The 10,262-nt window shown below is 38.4% G+C and overlaps 1 protein-coding gene across 1 annotated transcript in view; it reads left to right on the plus strand.

The window, feature by feature from the left end:
- LOC143028306 (uncharacterized) overlaps positions 1-10,055 on the plus strand; it is an 18,903-nt gene extending 8,848 nt beyond the window's left edge. Inside the window, exon 6 of the mRNA XM_076190194.1 lies at positions 1-10,055. This exon is cut by the window's left edge and continues 413 nt beyond it. The gene's annotated coding sequence lies outside the window, so the exon portion shown is untranslated.
- Positions 10,056-10,262: the final 207 nt, after the last annotated feature.

Consider the following 10,262-nt stretch of genomic DNA (forward strand, 5'->3'; position numbering starts at 1 on the left):
AAGCTTCTTTTTTATTAATAGAATATGTATATAAGCCAATAAATAAGTGAGTGGGTGAATTACTAAATACATTCATAGAAAGCTGGCAAATAAATATGTAAATCAATTAATAAATTGGTAAATTGGTAACTGATTCTTTCACCCAGGTCTACCAACCCTTCTGACGCAGTAGGAGTCGTATTGCTCTTGTCGACATTGATCGGACCACACTAAATAGATATTTTTTATTTCAAAATACTATCAGCCAAGACACATTACCCTGATATGGAATCTTGTGCTAAACATCTCCCTATTCAGAAATATTCCTCTTTGCTTCCTTCTCGTGCCTCTCCTTCCCTCCTTTATCGTCTTCTTTTCCCTCTTCGTGCCTCTCTCTCTCTTCGTCGTCCTTTTCTTCCTCCACATCCCACTTTCAACTTCACAGCGAAACGAAGCTACCGACACTAAAAACTGGACCAGATAAAATATTACATTAGTGTCTCTCAATTGAAAATGGTCAGCTTCAGGGAACCACAACGTGAGTCATGGCCATTCAAATGAGCCCTAATATGCTAACAAATGAATATGACCACTTAAACCCCATTTCATTGACAAGTAATACCACTTTAGTAGCATTTAAATGCGTGGGCATCGTCTCTTGTCCATATTTCATCTTTATTTTTATGAAAAAATTAATAATAATATTAAAGGTCAGAGTACAATAAATGAAGTAATTTTTCTAAATCACCCAGTCCCTTTTAGAAATTAATTTGTAAAATATCTCAATTGATTCCACCACCGTAATAGTCATATTTTGATTCAAATACGTATTTATAAGAGCGGATTTCCGAAGATTTCCAAAGATCTCCTGTAAAAAAACAAGTGTTTTGCTACATGTAATGGTGATTTAGTGGGACTTTCTTGGGTTTATTCTTTATTCTCAGGTACGAAGAGAGGATTAGGAGAGGAACAGAGGGAGTAATTGGTGAGGAACAGTGTGGGTTTAGGACAGGTAGAGGTTGTGTAGATCAGATTTTTGTGGTAAGACAGATATGTGAGAAAGCTATAGGAAAGGGGAAGGGTGTTTTCTGGGCCTTTATGGATCTGGAAAAGGCTTACGACAGGGTAGACAGAAAGGCACTGTGGGAGGTTATGCGGATATACGGGATAGGAGGAAAGCTTCTCGGAGCTATCAAGAGTTTTTATGAGAGTAGTAGAGCTTGTGTCAGGATTAGAAATGGAGAGAGTGAGTGGTTTGAGGTAAAGGTGGGACTTCGTCAGGGATGCGTTATGTCACCCTGGCTGTTCAACTTATACATGGATGGGGTGGTGCGAGAGGTGAATGCAAGGGTAGTGGGTCAGGGATTGGAGATGGTTAAGGAAAATGGAGAAAAGTAGGAGGTGAGCCAGCTGTTGTTTGCGGACGACACTGCGCTTGTGGCAGGATCGGAGGAGGGGTTGAGGAAGTTGGTGACAGAGTTTGGGAGAGTGTGTGATAGAAGAAAGCTGAAGATAAATGTGGGTAAAAGTAAGGTGATGAGATGTACAAGGGATGAAAGTGGCAGTAATCTGGAAGTGAGCATTAAGGGAGAGCAACTGGAGGAAGTGGATAGTTTTAGATATTTGGGTGCAAATGTGGCAGGAAAAGGTGGAGTGAAGGTGGAGGTAGAATGTAGATTGAGAGAAGCGAGTAAATGCCTTGGTGGTTTAAAAAGTGTAATGAGGAATAGAAATTTGGGAATGGATGCTAAGAGGAGACTGTATGAAGGAGTGATTGTGCCAACAGCACTGTATGGAGCAGAAACATGGAACATAAGAGAAGAGAGAAGGAACTTGAATGTGTTTGAGATGAAGTGTCTGAGAAGTATGATGGGGGTTACTAGGCTAGATAGAGAAATGAGGAGGTGAGGAGGAGAACAGGGGTGGAAAGGGAGCTGGGAGATAGGGTTGATGAAAGAGTATTAGGATGGTTTGGACACATGGAAAGAATGAGTGAAGAAAGACTAGTAAAGGAGGTATGGAAGGCAGATGTGGAGGGAGTGAACATGAGGGGACGTCCTAGGATGAGATGGATGGATGGGGTGAAGGGGGCTTTGGGGAAGAGGGGAATGTCTGTTGAGGAAGGACGGGAGAGGACAGAAGACAGGGGTGAATGGAGAATGGTTGTATATGGAAAATGTTGTGATGCATGAGGTGGAATGGACGGGGGAATGGGGGGTGAGGTAGTGTGTGTGAGCAAAAATTTTGACGCAGCCCGAAGGGATTTCTCCCCGTCCTCTCCTTTCTATGGGGGGACGGAGAGGGGGGGTCGCCGATTTAATGAAGCGGCCTTGCTGTGGATGTGCTGTGTCCTGCGACACTGCTTCTGACCCAGGGCAGTGGACAGGATGCAGGGATGACCCGTCATCTAGGAGGTGCTAAGATGGGAGGGAGGGTGGAGGGGTGTGGAGTGTTTTCGGGGATGGAATGGGTGGGAATGATTTTATGCCTTGTCCTTTTTGGCTACCTCCCTGGTAAGGGGGAAAAAGCCTTGGTATATGTATGTACGAAGATTATGTACAATGAGAGGTGAGGGAGAAGGTCTCCCTACCTCTACTAACTAGGCCCGGCACTCCTAGTGCCGGGCCTTGACCTCGCACTCCTCCTGCCAGGTACGTGATCTGGGCAGCCCTATCTCTGGCCGCGCAGCAGTCGTCATAAAAGGGGTTTGTGGGTTGCTATATGTAAGATATGTTAGTCATCAAATATAGCTATGGGTGTTAGTTCCATTATATAGGGGTTAGTTGTATGGTTGGGCGTGGCTAGATATGTATATATGTTATGTTACGGCAATGTAATTGGGGAAGGTATGAGAAAGGGTTCAATGGGTCTGTCTGGTGACATTAGGCATCTTGTGTTGTGATGGTGTTGTCTTACTTTGCATTTAGTCAGGCCAGGTGTTTTGGAGATTTAGGAATCGGTGAAGTCTGCAATATGGAGGTCTTGCCAAAGACGAGTACTATGTTGCATATGTGTGGATCACGTGGGTGGTTGGTGAGGGTTACACCCTCACCAACCAGTCCACTATCACTGTACCTCCCTTTTTAGACATTCTGCATGACATCCATCCAACCTAGGTGCCTTACCTGCTCTCATCATCTTATCTATTCTATTTTTTTCTGTTTCCAACCTAGATATAGACCAAAAGGTATCCTGCTGGCATGCTCTTCCTTTCTGTATTCTGACCTTTACAGTCCACAGGGATCATTAAAAAAATAAAATAAAAATAAAAAATAAATAAATAAAAAGTGGGAGTCCATTAAGTAAAGATTGAAAATTATTACAAGAGGCATCAAACACTACCTGAGCAAAATTGCATTTGAATTACATGAACTATTAAATTAACTTCAGTGTCCTCTTTTTCGACTTTGTATCATCCAAACAGCTGGTACAGCCATCTGTTATACCCAAATCTCTCAGTCAATCACAGACCCATTTCAGCAACTGAATACCAGTCACATGTCCCAGATTGGAAACCCACACTAAAATAGCACATTGAACTCTGGTTTTCTCCTTGGGGCCACATATTGCTGGGGGCTCCATGTCTGAATCTATCATGTATTTACATTTTCTCTCTTTTTTTTTTTTTTTTCTTTTCTTTTTTTTTATTCATTGTTAGTATATAACAGGACCAACAATTTGGGTAGTCCATGTCAGAGTCCACTTCATCTCACTTAATGGAATCAGTGTTTCCTCTGGGGATTTTTCTGTGGAAGTGATGTCCATATACCATAGGGACAATAAAATTACATATAAAATTTAGCATTTATTGAGATCACAGCTTTGTGGACAGAGGTGTAGACAATGAGCCTGTGTTCTGCTCCCCATACAATGCACTCCTGTACCATTAAGAATATAAACTTAACACAAAACTTTGTACACTAAGATTGATTTCTTGAAAACAAATTAGTTAATTTAAATAACATTTAATGATTCCTATATATTCAAACTCTTCTATCTCAAGTCAAAGCCCTTAACCTTGCACAGTAAATAATTTTGAAAAAAAAATGAAAATGAAAAATAAAATAATAATAAAATATAATAATAACAATAATAATAATAACAGAATAAATAAAATAGATAAATATGAGCTACTTGACTCGTGTCCCCCAAAAATATGATCATTCTTATGACCCAATTATGGCCATAAAATGTATGCACACACACAAGCACAACCATACATGAATTTGAAGCTAGTTATGATAAATTGGAGAGGAGATGGGACCCTACAAACATTGCTCCTATTCTGTATTTCCTGTAATTAGGCAAATACACACATGGCAGATAAATGAGAGTAGTGCTCAGTGAAAAGAGTTAAGCTTGGGAGGTGATTAGTGGAGTTCCACAGGGATCAGTATTGGCTGCAATAATGTTCACTATTTATGTGGATGACATGAAGATGTGGAATATTACATGAGCTTCTTTGCAGATGATGCTAAACTGTTGAGGAAAGTGAATACTGAAACAAATTGTGAATCACTACAGAGAGACCTAAACAAGGCTTGGAAATGGAGCCACAAGGGGACATGAAAAGAAAAGAAAAAAAGTCTTTCACACAGAGATATCTGGAACAAACTGGATAAAACAATAGTGTGTAAAAAACTATACACAAATTTAAGAGCAAAGACACTGCAAGATACAAAGACAGGACACCAAGAGCATAGCTCCCCTTCCCGTAAGATACAACTAGGTAAATACACACACACACATCTAAACCCTGATAAGTCCAAGACTGGAATATGTGTCAGTAGTGTGGTCCCCACATAGAGTGAAGGATATAAGGAAGATTGAGAGAATACAATGGGCAGCAACCAAACTGGTCCCCAGCCTGGCAGATAAACCATACGAGGAAAGACAAGCACTGGTTCTGCCAACTTTGAAAGATCGAAAAGAAAAAGGTGACATGATTAGTGTTCAAGTCACTAAAGGGAATAGATTGCATTGATAGAAGAGATCTCCTAAATAAAGATGGGAGGAGCTTAAGAGGTCACAGAAGTAAATTAAGAAAGACCGAAAGTCAAAAGAATGTGAAGAAATACAGTTTTCATGTGGAATAGCTTAGAAGGTGATATAGATTAAGTTGGAACCATACATGAATTTGAGTTTAGATGTGTTAGAAAATTAGAGTAGGAGATGGGACCCAATGAGCATTGCTCCTTTCCTGTGTATTACAATTAAGTAAATACACACACGTACACACACGCATGCATGCATACACAAACATGAATCTGCGGCTAGGTATGATAAATTGGAGTAGGAGAAAGGACCCTACCAGTGTTGCTCATTTCCTGCATACTACAATTAAGTAAATACACAGTGTAAAAAAAAAAAGAAAAAAAAAAATTAATTCAAATCTAAATATGATAATTGTAAATCAAGGATACAGATTAAGTTGGAACTATACATGAATTTGAGGCTTGGTATGATAAATTAGAGAGCTGGAGACATGACTCGACAAGCATTGCACCTTTCCTGTACACTACAATTAGGTAAATTAGGTAAATACAAACACATGCACAATTTGTAAGAGAATCATCAAAGATAGATGGACAAAATACAGATGCTCCTCAACTTACATTTTAGTTAGGTTCCAAACGGCCGAATGTAACGTGAAAATGAACGTAAGTTGTTACTGTACTATACATCCATAAATTCTATTACCGTATCTTATAAAACACCCCTAAATCATTAATTATAAACATAACATTGTAAAATAATAACATTAATTTCAAATAAATTAAATTCAAGCAACATAAATTGAGATGGTGGAGGAGAAGGAGGAGGGGGAGGAGGAGGAGGAGGCAAGGCACGTTCAGTCTGTCGTTTGTGCCATGTAAACAATGGACGCAGCGTCATGCGTAAGTATCGTTTGAACTACGGAGAGCGCGCTAAACTAAAAAATTCACTCAAAAAAAAATACAATTTTTTTTTAGTCAGTTCAAACGTAAAATCGAAAAAACGTAAAACGAATGAACGTAAGTAGGGGAGCGTCTGTATCTGGAGGAGAATAATATACTGAACCCGAGGCAATTTGGATTCAGACCAGGAAGATCATGCACCACTAATTTAATTTGTTTCTATTCAAGATTGATAGATATATTGCAGGAAAGGGATGGCTGGGCAGACTGTGCATTCCTAGACCTACAAAAGGCATTTGATAAGGTACCACAGAAAATTACTATATAAACTGGAAACAATAGGAGGCATACATGGAAAACTATTGAATTGGATGGAGGACTTCCTACATGGAAGAAAAATGAGAGTGGTGCTCAAAGACAAATACTCAAAATGGGAAGAAATGAGTAGTGGCGTCCCACAGGGGTCAGTACTGGCTCCGATAATGTTAGCTATATATGCAAATGACATGGACGAAGGCATTGAAAGTTATATGAACTGCTTTGCGGATGACGCAAAATTATTAAAGCGAATAAACTCCGAAATATACAGTGACTTATTGCAGAGGGATCTGAACAAAGTCTCAGAGTGGAGCAAGAGATGGGAGGTAGAATTCAACATCAAGAAGTGCAGTATAATTGAATTTGGAAAAAGCAAGAAGAGAATAACAGGACAGTATAAAATTGATGGAAAAGAAGTAAATACAAAAACGGGTCCCTACGAGCATAGCTCTCCTTCCCATATAATACAACTAGGTAAATACAGACACATGCATACATGAATTTGAAGCTAGGTATGATAAATTGAAGAGTATGGGATGGGACCCAATGAATGTTGTTCCTTTCCTGTATACTACAATTAAAAATCATGATACAGTGAGTCCTCCTTATACGGTAATTCTTTATCCGGTAAATTCACAGTTACGGTATTCGGTAATTACTACCCTCGATTCTATTTACAGTAAGAAAAATTCACAGATATGGTATCCGCTCATGTTTTGGAGGTAAAATTAGATATTTTGAAGAGGAAAGAGCAGGGAGAAGGTACATCTGCCATAAGTCGAAACTTGGGTTCGGTATAAGGTAATTTCAACTTGCGGTAAGGTTTTCAGGAATGTATATGTACTGTATAACAAGGACTCACTGCATAAAGTTTTCCATACATATCAATTTGTGAAATGACCTAAAAGAGGAAATAATCAAACCAAAAATATACACTAGTAAACAAGTTTAAACTCAAGGATGATTGATGGAGACAAAGAAACGGGAACCCAGGAGTGTAGCAGTCATTCTGTATATTACAGATACTGTGCAATTGGGTAAATACACACACATATACACATTATATCTACACCCTTCTCTCCACATTTCTTAAATTAACTTTTGGCCACAAACTGTGAAAGATGGGTTGTCACTATATTTCTCATCTTGTGATGTAAGGTAAATGTTTGATGTAATCTTTCAATGTAAAAACAAATATCTAAATATAAAAAAACACGGATTGTTGAACACTATAGACTTATATATATATAACACAGTGCTTTCCAAAATATGCATGTAAATGTTTGGGAAGTACAAATTTACATTCAGTTCCACAAATAAACTTAGCTTGAGGAGAAATCATTAGTTCTCAATCCTCCCTCAAATATATATGGCAGTGATTATTGGAAAATAACTTTGAGCACAAAATTCAATTAACAATTTTGTCATATATCCTAATCATCAATACTAATCTAACTTCAACAAGGAACTGATGACAGAGGTGGTCCTGCAAGGACATGATGACATGAGGTGGTCCCGCAAGGACATCAGTGATCTCCCTACTGCCCATCTCTAAATCCCATTTATACTTCTGCCTTTAACACAAGGAGAGATGACAATCAGCAATTGCTCTTCATACTTCTACTACTTTCAGTTTATGATGACACTAATAGAACACAGACACCACTCCAAGGTTTCTTACCAAGGAGATCTATAGGACCACTGTTAGCTGCTGTTGTGCTGTAGGTTTCCAGTCAGCAAAACCAAAGGCAACAATTGATTAATTGATAACTTCCACAGCACTTCTGTATTCTTTTCACTTCTTTTACGGAGATAAACGTAACATGTTTTGTATTTGCCATGCAAGTGGTGGTCCTACAAGACGGTGAGTAAAGCTGTTCATTTTCAAAATCCAGCAATCATCCTCACCTCCATTAGGAGGTGACACTCAATACACTTTTTCATAAAAGGAGACTGGCAACTGGTGACTGTTCCCTTTCCCCTACCAATTCCAGACAGTGACATGAAAACAACCACACACTAATTCAACACAGACAATATTCCAAAGTTTCTTCCCACAGAGATCTGCAGGAAGGACCAAGGATTGTTGCTAGCCACTGTAGAACTGCAGGTTTTCCACTTAGTGAAACTCAAGACAGCAATTATTCAATTAATTAATAAATTAATCACCACATAATCTACAAAAGTATCCTAATGTTGATGTTAGAAAACATCGTTTTAATATCCATCACAAACTGGAGTTATTTGTGCCAATGTATTTGATATTGCAAACCAAGGGTTTTTATCTAGAAATTAGCTTGCTTGCAGTGACAGTGAAGGAATTCAATTATCTTGTATAAAATCCCCCTGGCCAAAATCATAAACAGTATAGAACTAATCTAATTCACTTTCCAAAGAATTTTTTTCAATTGTGTAAAATAATAGCTTAGTTAGATAATAAATATTCAACTTCGAAGCATGTCCACATGTAGATTGTAACTACTTACTCTATGTACTGGCTAACCCTAACTCTGTTTTATAAGTGAGAAAGCCATGGGGTTTAATTATTTCAATTATATATTGTGTAATTAAAGCACTACAATAAGGAGAAAATCTAATTGATGGAGACAAATGTAACTGACCTCACTCAAATGCAGTGGTATTCAAGTCACCAATACCATTATGATACATAAAACAAAATCCTTTTTCCCCCTTATAAGGAAAATGCCCAAGTCCAAGCATACACCCACCCCACACCCATCCAATACTCATCACCCCTCTCATCTTAGCACCTCATGGATGAAGGTTCTTCCCTGTCCCTCACATACTCAGGTCAAAAGTGACAGTGCTTCCATAGCAGGGCCCAACAATTAGATGTGGTTTACCCCCACTGCTTCATTACATGGTGACCCTTCTCATTCACCCAAAATAATTTTCAAAGCAAAAAAGAAAGAACATCCATTCAGACTACATCATTGTCATCAATTTACAACCATTTTCCATTCGCTATCATTTGCACTTTCTCTACCTTGCTCAACAGATATTCTTTTTGGATCCGTCCACCTCCTTCTTGGTCTTCCTCTAAAGTTCACTCTATCCACTTCTGTTTTTCACACTCTTGCTAATTTAACTTTACTCATTCATTGTATATGCTCAAACCATCTTTTGACCTTCTTTGACCTTCCCTATCCAACAGCTCTCTTTCCATTCTTTCTATGCCTCATCTCCGGACTTCCCATGCTATCCATCCTTGTAACACCTACCACACTTCTCAAATACATCTGGGCTTTGTTTCTGCTTCTTTCAAACTTCAGGTCTCCACTCTATACAGCACCATGGACACAATTACTCCCTGATACACCACTCTCTTTGTTTTCATCCCAATGTCTATTTCTTACAACACTTTTCATTCACCTCCAAACATTTACTTGCTTCCTTTACTTGTCAAGGTGCTGAGATGGGATGGGTAGTCTTTTGGTATGGGAAAAGGTATGTAGGTATGTAGGTATGTAGGTATCATTGCCAACACATTAGCAAATGGGAGGATAATCTCCAGTAATGAACTAATGAGATGGCTTAATAACCAAGAACTGTTTCCTTCTTTTTTTCCTTCCTTCTTTCCTCCTCCTCCTCCTACCAGCTGGTGAAATAGAAACATTCACATTAATAGGACAAATTTCCTTCCTAGAGAGTTCTATAAAAGAGGCTATAAGGACTACTGCTTTCTACTATGAGGCTGTGGGTTTCCAGTTAGTGAAACTTGAGGCATGTATTACATTATATCCAGCTTGGAACTAAGAAATAATTTTTGGACTGTTCCAGTATATCTTCTATAGCTGCAAACTTAATAAGGAACATCTGAAGAAAAATATAATACTTGTTTCACAAAAAAAAAAAAAAAAAAAAAAACTGCTTACATATGTAGACACTGTTGCAGCCAAAGCTGTCACATCTACCCTATATAATTCATAAAAAAAAAAAATTAAATAAATAAAAGCTCTCACTATAACCCTAGGTTTTATCAAATTACCAATGACAAAAAGAAAATGTATTCTCTACATGGTTCATGACAAAAATATTCCAGTCATA

The sequence above is a fragment of the Oratosquilla oratoria genome, chromosome 9 (genome assembly GCF_046742065.1).
Source record: "Oratosquilla oratoria isolate Oo_2021 chromosome 9, ASM4674206v1, whole genome shotgun sequence".
Lineage (NCBI taxonomy): Eukaryota > Metazoa > Arthropoda > Malacostraca > Stomatopoda > Squillidae > Oratosquilla > Oratosquilla oratoria.